Source organism: Amblyomma americanum, chromosome 1, assembly GCF_052857255.1.
Source record: "Amblyomma americanum isolate KBUSLIRL-KWMA chromosome 1, ASM5285725v1, whole genome shotgun sequence".
Classification (NCBI taxonomy): domain Eukaryota; kingdom Metazoa; phylum Arthropoda; class Arachnida; order Ixodida; family Ixodidae; genus Amblyomma; species Amblyomma americanum.
The window spans coordinates 473,784,746-473,809,870 of NC_135497.1; the positions used below are offsets into that span (position 1 = coordinate 473,784,746).

General features: G+C 42.5%; 2 long non-coding RNA genes across 2 annotated transcripts; both read left to right on the forward strand.

Moving 5' to 3' along the window:
* The first annotated feature begins 1,636 nt into the window (after positions 1-1,636).
* Positions 1,637-6,172, forward strand: LOC144104702 (uncharacterized). Its single transcript, XR_013308616.1, has 3 exons — positions 1,637-1,806; positions 2,214-2,284; positions 6,082-6,172. It is a non-coding gene; the product is annotated as an uncharacterized LOC144104702 (long non-coding RNA).
* A 152-nt stretch (positions 6,173-6,324) lies between these two features.
* Positions 6,325-16,346, forward strand: LOC144104709 (uncharacterized). Its single transcript, XR_013308619.1, has 5 exons — positions 6,325-6,498; positions 8,818-8,934; positions 9,177-9,332; positions 14,288-14,395; positions 16,247-16,346. It is a non-coding gene; the product is annotated as an uncharacterized LOC144104709 (long non-coding RNA).
* The last annotated feature ends 8,779 nt before the right edge of the window (positions 16,347-25,125 follow it).

A 25,125-nucleotide genomic window follows, 5' to 3' on the forward strand; every position in this document is an offset into this window, starting at 1 on the left:
GCTAGCGTTCACCTTAAGTCGCGTACAAACTCACGCAGATCTCCACTTTTCTACGTTTCCAGCTGTCACATCTTCTCTGCCTTCGTCATGTCCACCACTGCATCCAATGCCTTCAAGTCTGCTGTGTATAATCATTTTAATTAATCTGCCTACACATGTATTTATGTTAGTCGCTCTCCTCTCTTCGATGCCAATTGGCCCTGAGAGTAAATAAGTGAAATGGTAGTCTAACCTAGGTCTGAGCAATCACGCATTATGTTGAGTTTATTTTACCACGTTGGCCAGTAGAGAGTGGAAGGAAAAAAAGCTGCTAAGTGGAGCTCGACATGCCTCTCGACCCCTACACTGGAAAGCAGCAGACACCAAGGCATACGTAATCACTAACGACAACAGAACATGACAAGTGTGAAGTAATTCAGTAACGTTCGTCGCATTTACCACAGTGCATACTCGCTGCTCAGTAATTTATTACCTCATTAGACATTCTTCAAAGAGAGTGTACAATTATGTGTTTTGTTTGAACATGGCACCACAGTACAATGACAATCATTAACCTTGTGCCAACACAACATAAAACAAACTTCTGCCCAGTAAATGCATTGCTTACAGTGCCACCACGGCACCTGTTTAGAAAATAAGCTCAAAATATTAGTGACATTAAATTTGGGCAGACGGTAATTCCCCCACCCCCTCCCTAAAAAAATGAAAAAGGGTGCTCTTCCGACGGTACGTTTGTACGCTGTAATATTTGCGAGTCCAACTACGTGTGAAATTCAGATATAAATAATTAACGCCAAAGCATTCGGTTGAATGCGAGGCGCCAGGGCGCGGGCAAACAGTAATCGTCTTCAGGTATCCACTCGTGCCACGCCCTGAGGGCCACTGCTCGGCGAATACCATTCATGGCCACGTTCACGTCCAACAAGCTTGTCACAAACATCACACAGGTGATGATGCAGCAGCAGTTCATCATTGCTGTTGGCCAGTGCTGAATTTTTTGGCAAACGGAATCATCCACCGAAACGCGCGTCGACTGTTACTCGCCAGATTCTTGCAGTCCCACGAGGGAGAGCAGCTTTTCCGTCGGCTTCAAGTCTCCTCTTTCGTGCAGGGCCACTGGCATTGTAACGCACATTCTGCATGATCGTTTTACTACGCACCGATGCCGCACGGGACAGCGAGCTGTTGTATGTACACTCCAATGCAGCGTTCCGGCCACACACATACACACACACATACTAAAGACACACAACGCGCAGGACGCACGCAGCGAACGCGGAAGAACAAAAACCCATTCCATAGCGCCTGTTCATTCAACTCCACACTGCGCTAACTGCGCACATGTTTCCGACTGCGGGCTCAGCTAGCGCTTCGACTTCGCCTTGGCTAACCATGGCCAAGCTGCGCTGCCGCTGGTGATAATAACGTTCATGCAACGAAAAGAAAAAACAATATATCAAACGATTCAGGTTGTCAGCTAAAAAAGCTACCGTAAAATTAAATACATCTTATATGTTTTTGCCGTTGTGCGCCTTTGCGACATCAGCGACGTGAGCTTGAGCGCGAATACGCGAATGGCGCTATGAATTTCCCGTGTAGCTCCGTAAATTGCAAATGGCGTGGCTGCGGGCCGCTAACTTCTAGACATGTTTGCAGTGGTAGTCGGTGCGAACAGTTGGAAGTTCAATCGACTGGAATTGCTCAAGGAAAGTCAGCGGCACTGCATTTTTATTGTTTCTGTGCATTGCGAGTGACTTTGGCTGCAGCCACTCGGCAACGTCTCCGGTTTGGCGAACTTGTGAGAAGGTGAGCCTTTTGTTCTCAAATTTTGAAAGCGGTTTTTTGTTTGTATTGTAACCCTGCGTCTCGTCGCATGTTATGTTCACGATAACATCAGTACAACGTGCATGCGCTTTCTGTCTCTATTTAGAGTAATATTGGTCGATCAGCGTAAACTTTTGGATTCAATTAAGCACGAACTGTCCATGTTGGTACTGCGTGTCGAATGTGTTTTGAGATGATTCTGAGCGGGAGTTGGTGTTCTGATAATTTGTGTACTACCAGATATAGTCTAGAGATTTGAAACCATTTATCACACTGAAACAAAGTTGGAAAACTGTTTTGTGTTCATGCATCTGCTGTCTTTAAACTTGACTTTTCGGCAATCATTCGCATGGCTCCTTTGGATCTGGAAAATTGACTACTGTTGCTAGGGGTGCCTGGTAGCAGAGCTCCTGGGGACGCCCAGTGGGTCATTTGTTTGTCCAAGTGCCCCGTACCACAGGTACCATTCCTGACATTTTTTCCCTGTCCGTTAACCTCATATTCCTTGCAAAGATTACAGTATGTAATCAGGTAGTAAAAAATTTGGTAACTTCTGCATATTTCAGAACAGTTCAGAGAAATGCACATGCAGCATCAGTATTCTCTCGGTAGAATTTCTGAGACCTGGATTCATTTCTTCTAGGACTGTGGCAAGCAGTAGGTCAACTGTACAGTACTCACGGATTGAAATAGGACATTCGGAGCGCGTGGCCGTCGCTTCATGGAGCGCCGCCCGTAGACGCTCATGGAACCAAGGTGGTGCATTGTGGTATGGCGCGAGAGGGAGAACATCTACAAAGGAGAATTGTTCCTTCCAGTAGCCAATGAGCCGGCCTGTGGTTTACCACATGCCTGCGTGGCACTGCAAGGCTAGCGCTCCGAATGTCCTATTTCAATCCGTGAGTACTGTACATAAATTTATTTTCCTCTGGTGCAAAGTAAAGAGTGCAAACGTCATAAGACAAGTCTCTAGTCTGTTTCATTCTCACTGCATTTGGCCAAAGCATAGTATGAAATGCTGTATGTTTTATGCCCTAGTTTCCTTTACTTTGAGCAGTAGATATTGACAGTGAATAGCAAGGCAACTCCACTCGCTGACGGTTTTGCCTTCGGCAGCAAAACAGGGAATACCTTACCCCATGTGTTATCTCGACAGACTCAAAACTGCGATGGACAGCTGCGTCCACAGCTGCTATCACCTCCCAAGTGCATGCGCTCGTAAGACACATAATAACTCTGGATTGCCATTAACATAGCCTTGCTCATTGCAGTTGCCGATAAACACCTCATAAGTGGTACTATTATGCACTCTTTTCTTTGGCACTATGTATGAGCTTCTGTTCTCGCACTTTCTAGAAATAATGCATGCAGTTTTGAAGTGCGAAAAGGGAATTTACGTGTAACTATATTGTCATGTCAGTATGTTACAGCCAAATTGTACATTGATGTCAGTGCTGGTGGTTTCTTTTCATTATTTTAGGAGAATGTTATAATTTTACCTATAGCAAATAATAGCCCTCACTAATTAGCTGATTTTGTCATGTCCAGTATTTTGATATGCTAAGCCACCAAAGCATGATTCAGAATGTTGTCAGAACTAAAGGCACTGAGTCTTTCGTGTCAGTAAAAAATGTGCTTTATACCCCTGTCACATGGCATTCCTCGAAGGCCTTTCCAGCAAAGGCACCATTTTTCACCAAAGGAGCGAAAGCTTAAAGGAGCAGCGATGCAGCTACACGGTGCAGCCCAAAGGTGAAAGTCGTTCAGGCTTAGCACCCGCTGCTATACTCGAGGTGGCTGAAGTGAGTGTTCTAAAATTAAAGTGGTGTATTCTGTTCATTCGTTGAGCTTTGACAATTTTTTTATTCTGATTGCTTCCTTAAAAGTACCGCAACAGCTACTCTCATCAGCAGGAGCAGGTTTTGTACGTGTATTGCCTTGGCCACCATGGGCGCTCGGTGTTGCCGCAACACTTTCACTGTCTTGAAATTTGAACATAAAACATAAACACCCGTACAAAAACCAAAGCCAGACATACCTTTCGTATTTGAAAAAATTGTTTTCAAACATTATTAGCTTATCTATTTTTTTTATTGCTTTTACTTTTTGACTTTGGATGGTACTGCGATCACAGCTTCTCGAATGTCGCGTCTTCGGGCTCCGAAGGTCTCGGTTGAGCGCCTTCGCCTCCAAGGCCCTTAGCGACAAAGGCGCAACATTTGTACCGGGTAGCTGCACTCCTTACGCCTTTGGATATGATTCTCAAAGGCCTTTGCGGTGCCCGTGTGACAGGGGTATTAGTGTGGTATGGCTGCTTGAACACCTGTCCCTGGTATCTCACAAACTGAATAAGGAAGGGAAAAGCCTCAGGGTGCTTGCCGACGTTTCGACAAGAGGACTTGTCTTTGTCTGGCAAAGTGTTCATCATTGGTGGGGTTTAAATAAGGTTTTCACGTCGAGGCGAAAGGCCTGTTGTGTGGGACGAGGTTGCGATATGGGAAGGGCGTTACAATGGGGAGCGTGAACCTTGACCAAGCATGATAGCTGCTAAAGAAGGTTAACCGGTTGACCTGCAAAACTGTGAAAACAAAAAAGCCCAATTCAGTAGAAACGAATCTCGGGGTATGGAGTGTGGATAGTGGGCTTGAATGGCTTTATTTCCAGCCGCAACAGGTGGCTTGGTATGGCTGGCTGCCTTTTCCTGAAAAACTAGGATAAAGGAATTAAGCAGCATGGCAGAATAAAATACCAGGGGGGGGGGGGGCAAAATAATTTGAAGGAAAAAGAGAAAATGAGGGCAGGTTCGGAGAAAAGGCAAAAAGAAGGGGGAGGGGGAGGAGTATGGCGGCCAAGGTTCCGAGAAGTGATGTCAGGAGGTGCAGGGCGTAAGGTTAAAGTATAAGGATAAATTAAAGAATGCAGGAAAGGAGGGGGAAATTATGGTTGGGAAACCTCTGACCATGTGCAAGGCCTTTTCAAATAATTATGCCAATTCCGGAATGTGCAGAGCTGGCCACATTTAGTGCAAACATGTGAGCGCATGGCCGCACTCTTTAGAGGTCCACTGTGTGCGGCGCAGCCACTCATCGCTGCAAAATGGCGCAAGAGGAGATGCACCTGGATGTGGTGCTTCGTGTCATGTTACACTTCGATGTGTGGCAATGTCAGACACAGTGGCCCAAAGAGCACAGCCATGTGCTCGCGTGTTCGCACTAAGAGTGGACAACCCTGTACTTGATTCTAAGTTTCCTCTGTATATGTTGACCCCAGACGAAAACAAGTTGTCTTGTCGAAACGGCAAGCACTCTGAGATTTTTCCTTCCCTTGTTCACTTTCTGAGTGTCAAGAAACCATCTGCCTACTCTCTCTGTACCATGCACTCCACATCTTGTACGGTTATCTTTGTATGTATACACTAGTGATAAATTATGAAGGAAATCAAGGGATTTGTATTTGTATTGCTTAACACTTACTTTAAAGCTATATCATGAGGGTATAGTTGAAAATGTGCTACGGGGGCTTGGTTGTGTGTCGTGACTGGTTTCTCTTTATCACGGCTACTTGACAGCCACCATGAAACGCAGGCTTTTGAAAAGTCATTCCTCAAATAAAAGAGCGTTTCCACTGTTACAATGGAAATGTTATTCGCTAAAAACTTCAATCATTGCAGTTCAGGGATTGATATTTTTCAAATAACTAACCTGAAGTTCAAAACCTGCAGAAGGAACTATGTAACTTCTTTCCTGCCTTAAAAACCCAGTACTTATTTGCCAGTTTCAGCAAGCAGAGGTCTGTTTCACGGCACATACTTTCCACTACCTTGCATGAAAATTGTGCAGTACAGGCCCACCATAAAACTAGGGGCATAGTATACTGCTTGTATGCAACTACTTTGGCGTTAGAGCATGCATAGCATGGTCTTAAAGTTATTCTTTTCATTTGCAACTGGTTCATAAAAGGCCTATTCTGGCAAAAGGCATTTAGCAAAATTATCTTCCTCTGAATGCTTCTAAGGATAACTTTAGTTCATTCAGGAAAATATATATTGACAATATCTCTTAAAGGCATGATTGTCCATATTAGCTCTTGTTACCTCACAGTATTTAGTTTTGTGCCTCCAGCATCACTGACTTGCATCATATGTTAAATAGAGTAGTAAAAAACTCGCTGTTAGTTTAAACCACAACTCATGATGGGGCTGTGCACTTTTTGTTGTGTTACATGAAATATACTTATGTATGAAACAATTTCTTTCAGCTGCACCTCACATGATTCAAATTCCACCAGAAGAAAGGCTGCAACACAACATTGCTCACCATTTGTTGCTTTCCCAGCACATAACATGTCATAACAGCACATAGCAGGTAAGATGTGAACAAAAACAGTGCATGTATATGTTCCACACATGCATTTTGTGTACTACCAACACTATGATATGATTAACTATGTCATGTAAGAGAGAGCACACAAATCATTTTTTGTATATATTTCAGCATGGTTATTTCAAGTTTTAAACTGGCCATTGAAACGACCCATTGTATCACCGCTGGTTACCCGGTGGCACTGGGGATCGAACTCCGCACCTCCTGCTTGCGAGGCTGATGCTCGGACCACTAGGCCACTCCTGCGGTTCCCCCACTGATGTTGCTTACACCAGGTGCTGTTAAAGCCCCGGTATGTATGTTAAATGCATTTTAGAAAAACATTCACTTCCAAAGTACCATTTCATCTTTATAGCAAAACCACAGTTCGCCTAGCTAGACAAACCTGCTGCATACAAGCCAGCAGAAGGGTTGCACGTACATGCTTCATTAGGAAAACATAAAAATCAAGCAGAGCCTGCCCTTCATGGTGCATTATACCCTGATTTTGAGCAATGATCAAGATAGGCAGATGGTCATTTCATTGAACACTTGCATGATACATTCGTAGAATTGAAAAGACAAGTACTATTGCAAAATCTTCAAACAGTGTTTTTTCTCAGAGAAAACATATCATGAAAAAAGTGTTGGATTAGTTATGGTGCACCTTGTATGGGGAAAGGGGCTCCCACTTTGTGAAAGGCTTAATTTTGGAATAACGACAGCGTTTAGACTAGTTGGGTTACCATGTTTAGATAGTGGATGTGCTCAAAAAGACACTGGAAGTAAGTGCACTGTGTGGAAATCTCTTTCTGTATCCTTGTCTTTTTGAGTGCTTTCACGATCTAAACTTAATTTTGCAAGAGAGCAAGGAAAACAAATATTTATATTCTGATAATTAAGGATAAAAGATCATGTTTCATTGTGTTGCTTAAAGTGTACATTGTATCGCTATTGCTGTATTGCAGCACTTCTGTCGTGGCCTTGCATTGCAGCCTCTTGACTTTTGTTTATATAATAGGCAGTCCTTTTTTTCATTCGATTGCAACACTTTAGGAGTTACTACAGAGTTGCGTGGTAGCGAACTCTCAGATTAACGGTTTGCATTATTACGCCAGCATAACTTGCTAAGTGTTTCACTGCAGTCTTGTTACTAGAACAGCCTCTTGAAAGTATTCAGCCTGGTAGTCATTGAGGGTTACTGTTCACATATCAAAATGCCGGATCAGCTGTATACTCTTTACAGCTACCAGAACTATGGTACATTTCATGACATGCTGGCTGAAGAGTGCTGGAGCATCAGACTGGGGATTTGGATGAAACAATTTTCAAATGTGTGCTCGGTATCACGCTGTTTTGTTCCAGTTGTGGAGAGGTTTTCTTTTCATATTTGTTCTGTCAAACATTTAAATTTTGGGCAATATGTTGATGCCTTTATCTTGTGTTCTCTTTGTTGTTGAGGTTTAGTATTTTTGGCACAAGCACTCCACTCTATTACTTTTAAGTATAATTTAAAATTTGTAGGGCACATCATGAAGAATAAAACTTCTACTTGAATAATCTGCATGAGTTTATGTTCTCATTGTTGATATAAAAACTTAGTTGAGACAGCTTGTATTTTAGCTCTGGCTAGAATTTTTAGGAGAGCCTCAGTAACATAATCACATGACCAACACAAACTCGGTATTATTGTTTGTGCAATGAAAAACAGTTTTAAAATAGTTATTAACAGCTGTCAGTGTAGGACTGGCCGAAAATGTTTTGTGCTCTATGTAGCTCTTCTCTGAGGCAGGATTAATTCATCTGCACCTGCAGCTTGATACCGCCAAGATACCAATTCTTGGGTGAACTTATTTTTTTTCACTGAGCAAACTTGCATCATCTTGAAGCATGGAACTTGAGCTGATTCTTAACAGCTCTAGTGTAGCGAATTTCATTATCCTCATTGCTTAGTTTACATTCACCTCAGGACAATAGCCTTTTCCAGTTTAATTATCTGTGTTTTGCACCAGCTACATGCCACACTATCAGAAGTCCCCTAATCTTATCTAGTGAGCTTATAATCAGCTATCTCCTGGTATATTTTCCTTAGGGTGAAATTCATTTTGTTGCGATACAATGCACAAGCTGTTTCCTGGCGTGGTGCTCAGCTTATCTGGAATGAAATGCTTGGGAAATCGGTCTCTGATTTCACCTTGAGTAGACGAAATTAACTTGTGCTAAGGCACTCTTTGGCCACAGATGCCCTTGTGCCATTAAAATTCATCAAATTCATTCTGTTGCCCTAAGATACCATTGGTGATTCATTCTCTGCATTGTATGCCCTGGCCAGATCCATTTTCTTCTTTTAATTTCTGCCAGAATATTAACAACTTCCTTGTTCATCCCTGTTATGGTTTCACTCGGTCAGTCGTTCTATTAATAATTATAATCACTTTATTGAAAACATATTTTGGGCTAAATGGCATCAAGTTTGCCACTCTGCACAATGATATATATGTTTGGTCTTGTATGTCTTTACTTGTGTGGTAATGTTTATTTTGTGCTCACTGTCTAAACAACCTTATTTGCCTATGATATCCTAAGCCCTTCTATACCTATTTTCCTTCCCCCTGGCTCTTTCTCTTTTCAGTCATTCCTCCTCTTTCCTTTACACCAACCATTGGTCACAAGGCTGCTGTGGGAACGACAGTCAGCACTGGGCCCTTTTTAGTTCATGGAACCTGCACTGCTACTATTAACACTAATAGTACGTTATCAGTATTTTTGTGATAGTGCATTTATTGTTATTTATGAAGTAGTTGGCTAAGGCAATGGTAGCAGTGTTGGATATTGCAATATATTATGCATATATCTCACTTGCAATATATCAGTATGTTCACTATTACACTACCCTCTATTTCTTTCAGTTCAGTTATTTGGCTATAGATATATTGTGCTGCTTTCCTAGTTTAGTCCACTCAAACTAAAACATTGCTCTTTGTGTCACAGGTAGAATCTACAATGATTGCTGCTCTGTGTCTTGTAAGCAGGAGGCAGTGTTCAATGGAGCCATGAACTTTCCTTGGAATTGAAAAGCCTTTGCCATATTATGCGCTGAACCACGAGTGTGAAGAGGAAAATGTCATGCCTTGGATTTCTGCAGAGGTGAGCCATTGCGGTGAATCCACCAGCGCGAAAGACAGGGATGAGAAAGGAGACAAGACAGGTGCTGACTCGCGACTAAAGTTTATTGGCGTGAACAGGGAATATATAAAAAGCCAAGCAATACCATAAACCATGTAGTTACAGATAAGCATGCAGGACAACATGAGTCAAAAATCGCCCTCAACATTTCCCTGATCGAGGTAGTCCAACTCATTGTGTGTTAACACGATAGACAAAACACACATTCTTCACGGAGTCATAAGATGTGTCTAGCCTCGATAATCTCTCATTTAATCTCTCTGAATTTACTGCCAAAATGCGTGTTGCCAAAAGGAAAGGGTAGCAGACTTCACATCCCGTGCAGTGTACAGCAGAGTTACCTCAACCACCTAGCCAAGCCCTTACCCTCTTGTGTTCCTGTAGTCTTACATTCATACACCTTCCAGTTGCACCTACGTAAACCAGACTACAAGACAATAATATTTGATACCACATTCATTTTACAATGTACATATACATTTCACTCTACACGTGTACTTTTCTCGAGCCACATTCACAGAATTATTCTTAGAATTTTACATGCTTTAGACAACGTATTAGGGGCCGAGAAAGCCACTTTTACATCATACCTTCTGGCCACATTTTTCAAATTGTGCGACAATTTATGTACATACGGTAACACAACTGGTCTTTTGGCATCTCGCTGGCTGGCCCCAGCCTGATTGTGCTGGTCACCGCAAAACTGTCTCAGCTTCTTTAACAATTTATCATATGCTCTTGCAGTAACAAGGTTTGGAAATCCTGCGTTCGTTAACCTTAAAATCTGCTCTTGGAAACTAGTCGTCATGCTGTGAAAGCATAATTTCATCAATTCTGAGCCCGCGTTAGAAAGTGCAATGCTATCTTTCACTAGCTTGGAATGGTCGACATGTAGCCAGGTAGCAGCTTAACACTCGCCAGCACACATGCAGTGTTCTGAACATCAAGGTAAGGTCCAGAAACCACAGCTCTTTTTCTTGGGACATTTGCTCCAAGGTAAACCTGAGATAAAGGCCTTGCTCCTTAAACAACTTGAGAAGATTTACAGGTCCCGAACTATCACAACCTTTATAAAAGACCAGAAAATCATCGACATAGCAAAAGATTTTTCCCCCAGCCCATGCACATTCTCGACCATTATTCTATCCACCCTACTCAAGAAAATATTGCTTAGCACAAGGTCAACCTTTGAACCACTACATATTCGATACTTTAGAACACATACCGCACTGCGCTACTCTACAAACATGCTCTTCAAATAAATGCTATTCAATAACATGCTCTTCAGATAAATTTCATTAAAGGATTCATGCAAAATTATCTCTGGGTATTTGCAAAAGCATCTGTCTACTTCCCATCTTGAAGATCCATTTCTTGTACTCAATTCGCAGTGTGGTTGAGTATCTTAAGAATGACAATCCAGTGGATTGTCATGTGATTAGTGTCGATGTAGAACTATTTTATTCTATCCCGTATGAAGATCTTGTGAAAAGCTTATGAATGTGTATATCGGAGCACAACGATGAGCTCGTGTTTAGGAACGGGTGTGTAACATAAGTCTTTTTTGGCACTTGCCTCCTTTTATTTGAAGTGAAGAGCATGTTTGTGGAGTATGGCAGTGCGGCATATGTTCAAAAGTCTGCTAAATGTATCGATCCGAAGGCTGCCCCTGTGCTAAGCAATATTCTCTTAAGCAGGGTGGAAGGAATGATTGCCAAGAAATTGCATGGGCTGGGGGAAATCTTTCGCTACGTCTATGATTTTCTGGTCTTTTACAAAGGTTGTGATAGTGTGGGACCTGTACATATTGTGAACTTGTTTAAGGAGCAAGGCCTTTGTCTTAAGTTTACCTTGGAGAAAATGTCCCAACAAAAAGAGCTGCGGTTTCTGAACCTTACCTTGATGTTCTGCACACGCCATGTGTGCTAGCGATATTCACCCAGGAGTGTTAAGCAGCTACTTGACTGTTGGTCAAACGATTCTAAGCTAGTGAAAGATAGCATTGCGTCGTCAAGTCTAGGCTCGGTATTGGTGAAGCCATGCTTTTACAGCGTGACAACTGGTTTCCAAGAGAAGATTTTAAGGCTAATGAAAGCATGATTTCCCAACCATGCTATTGCAGAAGCGTGCGATAAATTGTTAAAGCTGAGCATATAAGATTGGGCAAGTTGGTCTGACATGCTAAAGATAAGAATGGCGCAGCATCAAGTAACGAGGACAACAGGAGAGCACACCCACGCACAAGTGCCATCCTTGGAGCGGATGCAGAATCTAAGAGCGTGTACTTGACATTCAGCGTTGGCAGCCAAGGATCGGGCTCGTTCAATCTTTAGCGTTCAAATCCGTGTTTCCTCGTTTCCTTGACTGTCAACGCTGAATGTCAAGCACGCACTCTTGGATTTTGTACCTGCTCCAGGGTTGGCGCTTGTGCGTGGGTGTGCTGTCCTGCTTTCCTCGTTACTTGATGCTGTGCCATTCTTCCCTTTAGCATGTTAAAAGCTGAAACCCCTTCGCAGGGACTGGCATGATCAGGCTGGGGCCAGCCAGTGAGATGCCAAAAGACTGACTGTGTTACTGTACATACATAGATTGTTGCAAAATTTGAAAACTGTGGCCAGAAGGTATGACGTAAAAATGGCGTGTTCGGCCCCTAATAAGTTGTCTACAATCTGTAAAATTGTTAATAATTTTGTGAATTTCGTTAGGGAAAAGCACATGTGTCGAGTGAAACGTGGCAACATATATGTGCCTTGCAACCATTGCATGCATTGCATACCATTATCATGTGGTTGGGTTTATGTTGGTGAAACTGGAATGTGTATCAATGTAAGACTACAGGAGCATGAGAGGTATTTGGATATTGGTAGGGGTTGTAACTTATCTGCATATTACAAGAGATGTGAAGGCTGCTAGCCATTCCTTTCGGCAACACGCATTTTAGCACTACGTTCACAGCAGATTAACCAGAAAATTATCGAGGCTAGACACATCTTATGACTCGGTGACGAATGTGTGAGTGTGCTGCCCAGTGCTGCCAACCCTAGGGATTTTCCCCTAGATCTAGGGAATTTGAACGTTGTTTAGGGGAAAAGGGATTTTTGTTGTAATCTAGGGAAATTTTACTTTCCGCATGGACCTTTTTATTTTTCGATGTGACTCGGTTCCTTATTCACTGTTTCTTCACCACCTTGATTTTGAGAATCTGGCTATGCGCCATGTGCACAAGGGGAAAGCGTTGTTTGGATCGAGGTGGCGTGGTCGGGCCGGGAGGAGGTACGAGGTACGGCAAGCCAGATATTAACCAGATTCCCATTGGACAACGTCCAGATGAAGAGACTGGAGGCAATTGACCCGCAAGTTGTCATCGAAAAGCGGATTTATTCAATAGCCCCACTTGCCACCTCATTTCCTTCTCTGGTGCCAGAAAGAGAAATGAACAAAATTGACGCAGAATGGAGACTGCTCCGCAATACAGAAATGGACCTGCCGGCAGATGCGAGCGTTCAACACTTTTGGAAACGAGTGAGAGACGCCAGGCAAGGAGACGGGAGCCCAATGTTCCCTCTCTTGAGCGACTTCGTCTACAAGCTTCTCTGTTTGCCGCACTTCAGTGCAACAGTGGAGAGAGTTTTCTCTCTGATCAACCTGATGAAAACAAAGACCAGAAACAGCTTGGTGATGCAAACCCTGGCAGCTACGCTTCACACCAAGCGGGTTCTAGGAGGGGCCAACTGTTATGACTTTGCAGTGAACGAACGCTTAATTGGCCTCATGAAAAAAAGAAATGTATATACAGGAGCGAAACTCAGTCGGGATGCCAACCGAATGACGTGTCCTATGTTTTAGCGTTTGTTTGTTCACGCCCACATTTGGGCACAAAGTGGATTTCTCTCGCTCTTTGACTGCAGCCGGTGAGCGTAAGTGTTCACTGCGAGATTTTCATTCATTTCAGGGCTTAGGCCAGGATTTATTAGGTTTTGGTATTAACTAATGTTTTCCTTACCCGTGATCACGTGGTACGCGAGTTTGCATGGGAAATCAATGTGTTGTTGTATTCAAAGTTGCTGCCAAAGTGTGGTAAGAGGGTCTCTGCGAAATAAAAGAGTTCACAATTTAACTACGCACCTTTTTTCCATGCCTGAATCTTATTTTTCGGACCTAGGGAAATCTAGGGAAGTTTGAGTGAAAATTTGGGGGAGAAGTGGCTTTCGAGGTTGGCAGCACTGGTGCTGCCCATAGCGTTAACATGCAGCGGGTTGGACTGTCTAGATGAGAGGAATGTTAAGGGCAATCTTTTACTTATGTTGTGATGTAGCTTATGTGTAATTGTGTAGTTTGTGGCGTGTGGCTTTTCTGTATACTCTCTGTTCACTTCAATAAACTTCAGTTGCGAGTCAGTGCTTGTTTTGTTTCTTTTCTCGTCCCTGTCTCGTGCTGATAGATTCAAGTACTTGTAGAGTAGATTCACTGAATTGTGTACTTGCAGAGGCTTGTGAAAAAACGAGAGGAATTTTCTTTCCTTTATGCGGAATGGAAGGTTGAAATTTTTTTACTTAAATGTTTGCAGCATTAAATTCTATTCGGAAAGGTAAAACCCACGTTATTGTACATTTTGTGTGCAATGGTGCCGGGTGGCTGCATGCAACTGAAAACATTCGTCCAGGTTATCTAGCTAGCGTCCTTCTTCCTTGTGCCACATTTTCTGAAATAATATTTTGTCAGATTTATTTCAATCAGAATTTCTAAGAACAAATTGGTGATCACATAATGGTGATCACATAATTTGGTGATCACATATGACATAATTCAAAGCGTGTTCATTGGTATTTTTTAGTCTGGGGCAGTACAATGAGAAGTACATAGTATATAGTAAAATTAAATATGACCAGTCTAACATAAACAAAACTTTTTTTAAGGAAAATTTTGCTACCGAAGTGCTGGAGTGACATGGCATTATGAAGACGTGGACAGTGTGCTGTATTCATGATGGCACGAGAACTTGTGTACAGTGCTTCAGGTAACTGGTGAGTACCTTGGTGCTGTGCTTCTGCTAATGTAGCCAAATTATGTTTTTAATCTAAGAGTGTATCTGAAAACTTAAGCAAAAATTGAGTAGTATTTAGATATTCTTGCACCAGATACCACTGTGAGAATTAGTTATTAATGATGTGTCTCACATGTACCCTTGTCTGCTGAATATAGTAAGCATGGCTTTCGAGCTGAGTGCCTCCGACGTATGAAAAAAAAATGGCCACTGGGCTGCTCCACGACGCGTGGAGCAGCCCAGTGTAGCACATTCAGGCTTCATGGAGTGGAGAATGAAGGCAGTAAATAATTTAAGAGTAGAAAACACAGCACAAACCACAGGACCAGGAAACTGACAGAACACACCGACCCTGATGACACTCTTTGCATGAAGGGTGTTATAAAGTTGCCTGTCATGTAGTGCAAGATGGAGGTCGCACAGGACGGGTGTTAAATATGAGTTGATGCAGACACCTGTCATTACATAGTACTCACAGTAGAACTCGAGCAAGAAGCAAAGGTAACAGCTGAGCATGGCCACTCTTGTGCTTTCCTCCGCAAGCAATCTGGAATTAGAAATCTTTTATGCTTTCTCTTGACATATACATCATTGCTGCATGTGGCGAGGAAAAGTACATACCCTTGATGTCAAGTGACAGTGAACTCACAGGGCTGGTAAAAGCTCACTGAGGTGTTGTGATATATCTACAGGGCACCTCATGAGAACAAAGAGCCCTTGAAGGAATTCTCTCAAAGTTTGTTGCCACATGGACCTCTTCGTAATCAATGACCCTAAAAGGCAAGCCTTCCTTTAGTGTCACAAAAAAAGGCCTAGGACATGGGTCTTTTTGCTTCTCCATTAGTGCCAAAATGTTTGCTAGCGAGATCTTTCGCAGATATATAATTATTTCACAAAATGTTAAGAAGGAGACTGAAGCTGCACCAAGCAGTACCAGTAAAAAACTTATCACAGCTGTTCAAAAAGCAGAAAGACTCATGCCTTCATCCTTCTTTTGCATCAGACACATGAGGACACTTCGTCTTTCTGGGTCATCATTTTGAAAAGGTTCACATGGCAACGGCCTTTGGTTAAATTTCTGTCAAGAGCCCTTTTTTGAAACTTGAGCATCCGTTCCTTGTGAGGCACACTGCAGAGATATTGGAATGCCTTAGTGAGCTGCTTCCGGTACGTGTGACTGCATTTTCACTGACATCAGATATTAGTACATTTTCTTGCACATGCTGAGATAATGGAAGCTATGAGTGAAAACATGCGGTTTTGGGGAAGTGTGCTTCCTGGGGCCGTATTCTAAGTTTGTGTCATAATAAAAAGCGTCATAATCTGCCGCAACGGGCATGCCCGGGAACTGGATATAAACTGAGTGCGGGACTTTCGCTTCGTCTTGTCTTGCCTATAACAAATTGGATGGACGATAAATTCGGCAAGCGTCTCCCACCTTTTTCATATGTTACCAATGTTCCTTGCCCGCTAAGTTGTGCATTTAGTACTATGTACAGAAAGGCACCTGCATTGAATTGCATCTGGCCCCCATCCTGAGCTACTTTCTATTTGCACAAAATGATAAGCAACTGTAAAGACTTTCATGCGCACAGTGCCGCCCGGGAAAGCGCATTTTGTCTGCTTCTTTCTGGACCTGTGCTTTTTACTGTTTACTGTTATGAGAAATGAATTTTGGGCAATAAATTATAACAGGTTGGTTCTCGGTGAATGGCTTTTGAAAGCTTCTACGAAAGCCGATTGTTCAATAGCGGATGGTTGAAATGTATTTGTGAAATTTATATTTGGTGTTGTGTGACCACTAAATGAGGATTTTTTTTATGCTTTTCAGATGGATCCGACAGCAATGTGCAGGTGTACAATGTGTGTAGTTTGCCATGAAAATAAAACGTATGTACTTGTACTCACCCAAACACTTACCACTCTTTCATTCTAAGCTGCATTCTTTGTACGTATGCACTACATAATATGCGTAAAGGAAAGCCTTGTACATAATACTTTTTTCTTCGGCACCTGGACGGCTATATCTGCAGTGAATATTGCGGGCAGAAGCTATACGAAGACGCATGTTCATGTACTACAGAAAGTACATAATTACAATACAGATAATTTCCGCTCTAGATGAAATGACTTCCGAGTGAACGGAGGACGTATGCATGCACATTGCGGAAACTTCAATAAGAACAAAACATAAGCATTCGTTGTGAAGAAACGATTTCGGTCTCGTGCATAGCATGGCGTAACTTTCCGTTACCAAGAATGTGACAGTCGTCATACGGAGTCTCTGTTTCTGACATTTAGTCCGTACCTCATGTTGCGGAAAACCCTCCGGCAACGCATTACCAGCGGGTTTCTCTGTACTGCGGAGCATTTTTTTTTACAGTGTAGGTGGATGATTGTTCGCCGTCAATGGAACCACATGGCGATCGCACTGCGTACAGCACGACTTTGGTCCCTGTGTTTTTTTTTTGAACAAAAACATCAGATGTCGAAGGTCATGGTCGTGCCCGAGGATTGCTTCGACAGCTGGGGCAAAACCGTGGGGACCGCACACATTGTGTCGTCGCTGCCAAGTGAAGAGGCACAAAACGGCTGTCAACCTTAATAAAGGCCCTTCTCGGGGCCGCCTCAGTGTTTCCTCGCAGATCACGCGCTTTGCACCCTGTGCACGTGTTCTCCACATTTCCAATCGGTCTTTCAAACCCTGCAGAAGGCTTGAATCAGGAACTGCTAATATTAAGATGGTGCATGGTACTTGAGAAACAATAGCGGCTACAATGGCAAAGGTGAAGCAGGGCTGGAGTTACACGCAAATAAAGAAAGGTTGGGGGTACCCAGATAACAAGTTGAAGTGGTTTTGGACAGGACTCCTAGTTATTCGATATAAAAGACTCAAATAATGCATATTCAAGAGTTTATCCAGGTTTTTGTAGAAATATACTCTAAGCACATTCCCTTCAAGAACATTAAGCAGTCTAAACGAATAAGAGAACCATGGATCACGCCAGAGCTCAAAAGAATGATAAAGCGCAAAAACAAGTTGTACCATGCCTTTTGAATAATCCCTCTCTAGAATCTCTAATCTTATTTAAAAATAAGAAATTAACAAAATGCTGAGCTTAGGCGCGCTAAGATTGTGTATCATCAAAAACTGTTCTCTGATGTTATAATGAAATATTCAGACGCTGTCTGGACAGTTGTAAATAACTTGTTACGTCGCAATACGAAAAATGCGCCAACTCAACGAATAATCTATAAGGGCTCTGAATTATCCGGTCAGGCTCTTGCTGACCATTTCAACAGCAATTTTTAACTACCCATTTTTCTATGATGCATCTACCTGAAGTTCCTTCATCTTGTAGCCCTTTCGAAAGCCTTTTCCTTGAGCCCACCAGTGAGACCGAAGTATGTACAACCTTTATGAATTTAAGTAATAGCAAATCCTTAGATGTTGGCAATATTCAGATAAAACCAGTCAAATATGTACTATCTTTTATTAGAACTGTGCTTGCATACATCTTAAATTTGTTAATTGAAAGTGGAGTTTACCCGGAAGAAATGAAAGCAATAGTTACAGTTGTGTTTAAAGGGGGAAGATAAAGATGTAGTGCCCAATTATAGACCAATATCTGTGATTCCAGTCTTTTCAAAGGGCTTGGAAAAAGTATCTTTTCCCGTCCAGTGAACTTTTTTAATGCAAAACAATACCTGTCTGATGCTAAATTTGGCTTCCGAAGGGGCAAGTCGACGGAAACGGCTTTGTTATCACTTAAGGAATGTATCCTGCAAAACACTGAAGCAGGTATTCTCACTGTCGGACTCTTCATTGATTTTAGTAAGGCTTTCGATTCCCTAAACCATCAAATTTTAACTCATAAACTTTCTCAAAACGGAGTTCGTGGAACACCTTTAGACCTCATGAAATCATACCTGCAAAATCGAAAACAATCTGTCTATCTCCCCAACCATCAGTCTTCTTTTCTGGCGGTACGAAATGGTGTGCCTGAAGGCAGCATTCTGGGCCCGCTGGTTTTTAACATCTATATAAATGACATTGTGCATATTTATGACAAAGCGAAATTTATTATATACGCCGATGATAGCAGTATACTAATCTCTGGTCACGACATAAACAAGTTAATTGAAGAGTGCAACGTAATCCTTACGAAACTAGAAAACTGGTCCTCTTCTAAATGCCTCCAAATAAACCATACAAAGACTAAGGTAATAATTTTCCGTGCAAGGAACAAGCCAGTCGAACTACAACGCGCTCCTAAATACGCAGGTCAATAAATTCAAATTGTAGACAGCCACAAAATCCTTGAAGTTACTTTCTCGTCGCATCTCAGGTGGGATCGGCATGTGGAAAATATTTGCAAAAAGCTCTCTTCAGTAGCAGGTGTTCTAACACGATGTCGATGGCTCCTCCCCACTCACGTGAAAATTCAAATTTATCATGCTCTTTCCGGTTCCGTAACTCTGTTTGGGCAACCACCACAAAAACAAATGTGATAAAAATACAGGTTCTGCAGAAGAAAATGATCCGCTACATTGCAAACCTTCCTTATCTGTCTCTGCAACGCAAACTGCTTTTAGAAATTATAACATAATTCGTTTTGAAAAAATATATGTTTTTCGCATTTTGAGGTTCTTTTACCTTCGAACCCGACCGCGGTGGCTGCGTTTTTATGGAGGAAAAACGCTAAGGCGCCCGTATGCTGTGCGATGTCAGTGCACGTTAAAGATCCCCAGGTGGTCGAAATTATTCCGGAGCCCTCCACTACGGCACCTCTTCTTCCTTTCTTCTTTCACTCCCTCCTTTATCCCTTCCCTGACGGCGCGGTTCAGGTGTCCAACGATATATGAGACAGATACTGCGCCATTTCCTTTCCCCAAAAACCAATTATTATTCTTTTACCATTCTTCTCTTGCTTATAGAGATTTCTTAATACGTACTACACATTTAAGGACCGCTTCGAATCGACTCTACACATGAAATACCGATCTCTGGTATATTCCATATTTTCGAATTAGTTATAAACTACAAACGCTTGAACACAATTTACCGACCACTCTCAATAAGTACAAAGTTTTGGGTAGTGTTAAACCAAGCGAGTTAAAAATGTATTTTGTTAATATATAGCCAGGTTGCATTTTATGTTCCTCTGTTGTCTGCCGGTGCCATGTATGCCTATTGAGTGTTTCTTTCCTCCTTATTTTTCTCGGGTCTTCTCTTTGTTTTCATGCGTCTGTAAACTATTGTTAGTGAACATACATGCTCATTGTTTTGAATGCATTTAATCTATATGTCACTTGCTTCGTTGTTTTTGTTTGTTCTAATATATATATATATATATATATATATATATATATATATATATATATATATATATATATATATAGAGAGAGAGAGAGAGAGAGAGAGAGAGAGAGATTTAAGATAAGTGGGCACTTCTACAGCGACACATTTATTTATCAACGTTTCGACCGCGCTGCGGTCTTCTTCAGGACTGCAGTGGTCTCGCGTCAAATGGACGTTTTAAGTTTGTGAGCTGCCGAGGAGGGCAAAAGGAGTGTAACAAGCAAATAGCAACAACAGTTCAAAAAATTGAACAAAAATGTAAAAAACAAAGATATGGGGTGCGGGGAGAAGACAGGGACAAAATTGGGGGAGCAAGCAAAAAATAGAAAGAAAAGAAAAAAAGGGCGGGGAACTATTCTAGTAAGGAAGGATGGGGTAAAAAAAGGAGATGGCGAAACGAGAGAAAGGGAGAGGAAGACGGTGCCCGCGACATGGGCAGCGCGGCAACCACAGGCGTACGAAAGCAAAACGTGCTAACATGACACAAACAAAATGCACAAACACAAAGATGGGCGCCGCTGCAGATGCGTGGCTAAAGAGGCGCCGCTGCGCAAATGACACTGGCAGCGACGAACAGGTCAAACCAGGCGCCTTTCGGGGGTCTCACTAATTTCCGGTGAGCCGAGGGCTAGAACGTTAAGGAAGGAGTGGGCTACGTTAACGAGCACATGTGTAAGAACTTACTCAGGGGGTCTGGGTTTCACTGAATGGTGAACCCCTCTCCCTGGGCGGGTCGTTGAACCGACTTCGTCGGGAATACTTGGTTGTAGTGGAGGAGGGCTGGGTTAGCTGTGTACAAAGATTTCAAATTGTCGGAAAAAAGGAAAGAACGTCAAAGCTTATTAATACTGCACGAGGCAGGATAGTGTAAGTAAGGAGGGGTATGATTGCCTGGGATATACACTAGGAGTTATAAAGGGTATATCTAAGTTAGCCAATTAACGAGAGGTGCAGTATTATTTTGTTTGGAGGTCGTGAATAAAAGAAAGGATACCAGGCTTTTCGTTAAGACATTCTTGAATAGTATTAAACTTGTCGATAAAATAGAATTCACGTTGTTCACGTTCTCGCCTGTTTTTGAAGCCCCCTTGAATAATTGTTACTTTTAGTTGGTCAAATGGGTGTCCTTCTGAGTTTACAAGCTTGGATAGGGGAAGATTGGGGAGAGACTTGGTGTGTGCTCGGTGGTTGTTGAATCGAATGCGGAATGCAGTGTTTGTCTGTCCTATGTATTGCTGGTTACACACAGTGCATTCAAGAAGGTAAATAATGTTTGATGAGTCGCAGTCAAACTTGCCGTTGATTGAATGCTGGAAAACTGACCTCGTACTAGTTGCGGAACACGTAGTCTTCATGTGCTTGCAAACTTTGCAGCGACCTTTACCACAGGGCTGGCATCCATATTTTGGGGTTTTGTATTCCTTGGAGTGGACTAGATGGTTCTGAATGTTTTTGTCACGCCTGTAAATCACGCGGGGTGCGCATGTAAATATTTTCGATAGTCGTTGACTTTGCTGGAGAATACTAAAGTGCTTATTAAGAATTCTGTTTATGTTCGGTGCGTTACTGTTAAATGTGAGAATAAGGTTTAAAGTGTAATCATTTCGATTATCTCTTCGGTGCCCCTGGAGTATTTGACTATGGTTCAGATTTGAAGCTCTGCTTATGGCGTCATCAAAAAAATAACGTGGATAGCGCTGCGTTAAGAGCACGTAAACATTTTTATTGCTTTTTTATACGTATATGTAAACATTTTTTTTTTGCTTGAAGTGCGTTTGTTGTGTAGTGCCATTTCAGAGGCGCTTGGGCCCAGTCAAGCTGCTTTTTAGCAGCTTTTAGCCCTTGCATCTCAGTAGGATGTAACTTGCATTTTGTAAAAATGAAATGAAATTGCATTTGGAAAAGAAAGACAAGGTTTCATTTTGCAGTGTAATACCCCTGTCACACGGGGCGTTGAATGTCATTCGCAGCGAATGACATTACGTTTGAATGGCGTTTTTTTCGCTGCTACACGGGCACAGTCAATGACATTCACAGCTAACGACATTCGCCCATTGAATGAGTTTCCCGAACTCATGCAAGCGCGACCTGTGTAATCTCGACGACAGCGGCTTGGCGAAAAATTACAAAACTGATTAGTGAGAACAAAACGTATTCAAAGAAAACTTTAATTTAATTGCTGCAATGAACTTTTGAATCATTTTTGATGTAAAATAAGGTATTTGAAGCGATTTGCGCAACTACACTCTTTTTCCCAGTCGCCGCCAGTTAGAGACGGCCGCGTTTGTTTACAAACCGTCCTTCATCTTGCCTGAGTAGCTTGGTCGTCACTCCATTTGCCTTCAGTGCTCGCAATGGAAAACAACTCTGCAGCTTCGCCAGCCCAGCAGAAGGCGTGTGAACAAGCAATGTTCGCTTGCACTGTTGCTCATCAGCGACTGTCAAGAATTCGGCACCAATTTCGCAGCCCTCCATAGTGCCGACAGCGGGAGGAAGTGCGGGCGGCATGTACGAAAGGGATCGTGAGCGGCTTTGAGCCTGTCTTGCTTTGGATATTTCAGTGGATTGCTTGTTGGCTATTGCTGCCGCAAGGCGTTGCAAAAATTTTTAAAGAGTCTATTGATGTGTAACAGTGTGATACTAGCAATAAACATAAAATATGTGTATGAAAAACATGATTTGTAACGTTCTGCTGTCATAGCAGTTAGCCGATGGACATCGCCATCATTTGCAAATGCCGTTTTGTGTACCCGTGTAGAACGGGAACGCCAGCAGGCAATGACATTCGTTGTGAATGTCATTCGCTGCGAATGACATTCACCGTCCCGTGTGACAGGGGTATAACCTTGCGTCTGTAGAATGAACAGAGAACGTTGCCTCACACTGCTTGGGACTGTCGTTTGACCCCTCGTTGACCCCACGGAAAAAAAAGGACGTCTCTAGGAAACTATTTGCGGTATCTTTCCTCTGCTTCAGGAGGGGTGGGGGAGGGGAAGGGGGTTGATGGCCTCCCCTTTGTCGGGTTCGCCGCGACACGCGACGCACGACGGACAAGACGACGAAAGGAAGCGGGCAAAGCTGCCTTTCAGAAAATAACCGTGACTTACAGGTGCCTATAGCAGTGTTTGGATTCCAGGGAAGTAGCAGCCGACCTCTGAATCCTCCTCGCCCATTCCCACGGGGCTCCGCGCGCCATGTCGCCATGTGCGGTGAAAAGAGCAGTGTGCAGAGTTTAAATGAAACAAGTATGAAGCTATACAATGAAGCCAATTACAGACAGCTAGAGGAATTTCAAGAGCATGCTGTGTGATGCTAGTTATCTCAGTGAAAACTAATGCAGTCAACTAATATTTCATATTTTTTTTTACCCAACAGACATGAAAGGTCTGAAGATGAATTGGTACCAAACACATCGGTGCATCAGTTGTGATGCCTGAAAAAAGTTGTACCAACATATAAATGCCCATGTCGTGATAATCAGGAATACTGAATAATTAAGGAAAATTAAAACATTTTTTTTTCTTCGGGCTCACACATCTGCTACAAACATCTTTACACGTAGCAATTTAAATGACTCTGTAGGAAGCTTTTTGGGTAAAAAGTACAGTATGGCAGGAAGGAATCTTTAGGAAATGCACTGTGTAGAAATAGCCATACCAATTCCATCTCATCGTTCGATAAATGTAACAAATACCGTGCAAAGAAGCTTGCTGCATAGTATAGTTGCAAGTTATTGGTTGCAGACGGCTCTGCAGTCACTGGACTGTGATTGTGTATGCACTGCATGACAGTGCCTGGATTTACCACACATATAAGCATCATCAATGAAACAGGATGCTATGTGTAACTTTATGACACGTTCCTTTTTGGCAGCCTCTAAAAATGTTTCCGCCTAAATGAGCTGGCTTGTTTTGCAACAATATAACTACGGGACTGCTGTAAATTGCCACATTTTCAAATTGTATGAAAATCATTGCATGTGAGGGGTCACAATCATATCCTGTTTCTTGAAGGTCCCGTTGCTTTGTTGGCAATGCTTGGACAACCATGGCCAGCTTTCCGCATTCATGTGCACAGGGTATGCCCATTACGTGCATGCCTTTCCACCTAGTAATGGCTTAGATTGCAAACAGACCAAAAAAACACACAGAGCACAAGTACAGATACTGTTTGTAGTCCACACTCTTCTTCTTCACCGTACGTGAACCTGCTAGAGCTTGTCGATATATTTTAAAATAGGGCTGTAGTGAGCGATAAATTGAAGTCAAGTGGGGTATTTTTCAGGACCTCGCCATAGGCTCCATGCTGTCATAGATCATTGCTCATGGCAAACGCAATATGTAAGCTACATCGATGAAACTCGACTAAATTAAACTTTAAGATGCATTTAACATCTAGGCGAGAGAGCTAATTTCTAACTGTTATGCGCGACGAAATATCAATTTTTATTTTTCGTCGTCATTGAGTTACGCGCCGCCGCGCCGCCGGCTGTCGCGAGATGGCGCGACCGGTTTTTCGAGGCGCATGGTCCAGAATCCTGGGGATGACCCTGGTGAGCCTGTCAGAGGTTTATATTGCTCAGTTACGCGAACTTGCGAAGAATTGCGACTTCGACAATTCCTGCCGCTCCACGCGACTGCTCGGTAAACAGGGGGCGACAGCGCGTTTTTCTCTCTCTATTTCTCTTTCTTCCTTTTCTAGTATTTCTCTTTTGTGCCCATCTTCTTTTCAGCATGTGATTGTTTGTTGCTCTGTTCATGTGGCGGACATGTGTGCCAATTCCAACTCCTTAAGAAGGGGAGGAAGATCGCTGTAACTCCAGTCTTGAGAAAGGAGAGGCTCTGTCCGAAACGTCGACACGTCGACTCAAAATAAATCTGTCTAAATGAAGCGTTTCTCAACTTTGCACACACACACACACACACACACACACACACACACACACACACACACACACACACACACACACACACACACACACACACACACACACACACACACACACACACACACACACACACACAAACATATATATATATATATATATATATATATATATATATATATATATATATATATATATATATATATATATATATATATATATATATATATATATATATATTAGTTACTTTTAATGTAGTGTCTCTGTACACCAACATACCGCATGATGATGGCATTTGAGCTCTGGTCGCATCCTATGGAAAACACACAAGCGCTGATGCTCCTACCCAAAGTACCATCGCTGCACTTATTAATCTGGTCCTCAAACTCAACTCTTTCGAAAGTTCAACTCCTTTTACCTACAAACGAGTGGTACCACTATGGGAACGAAAATGGCGCCAAAC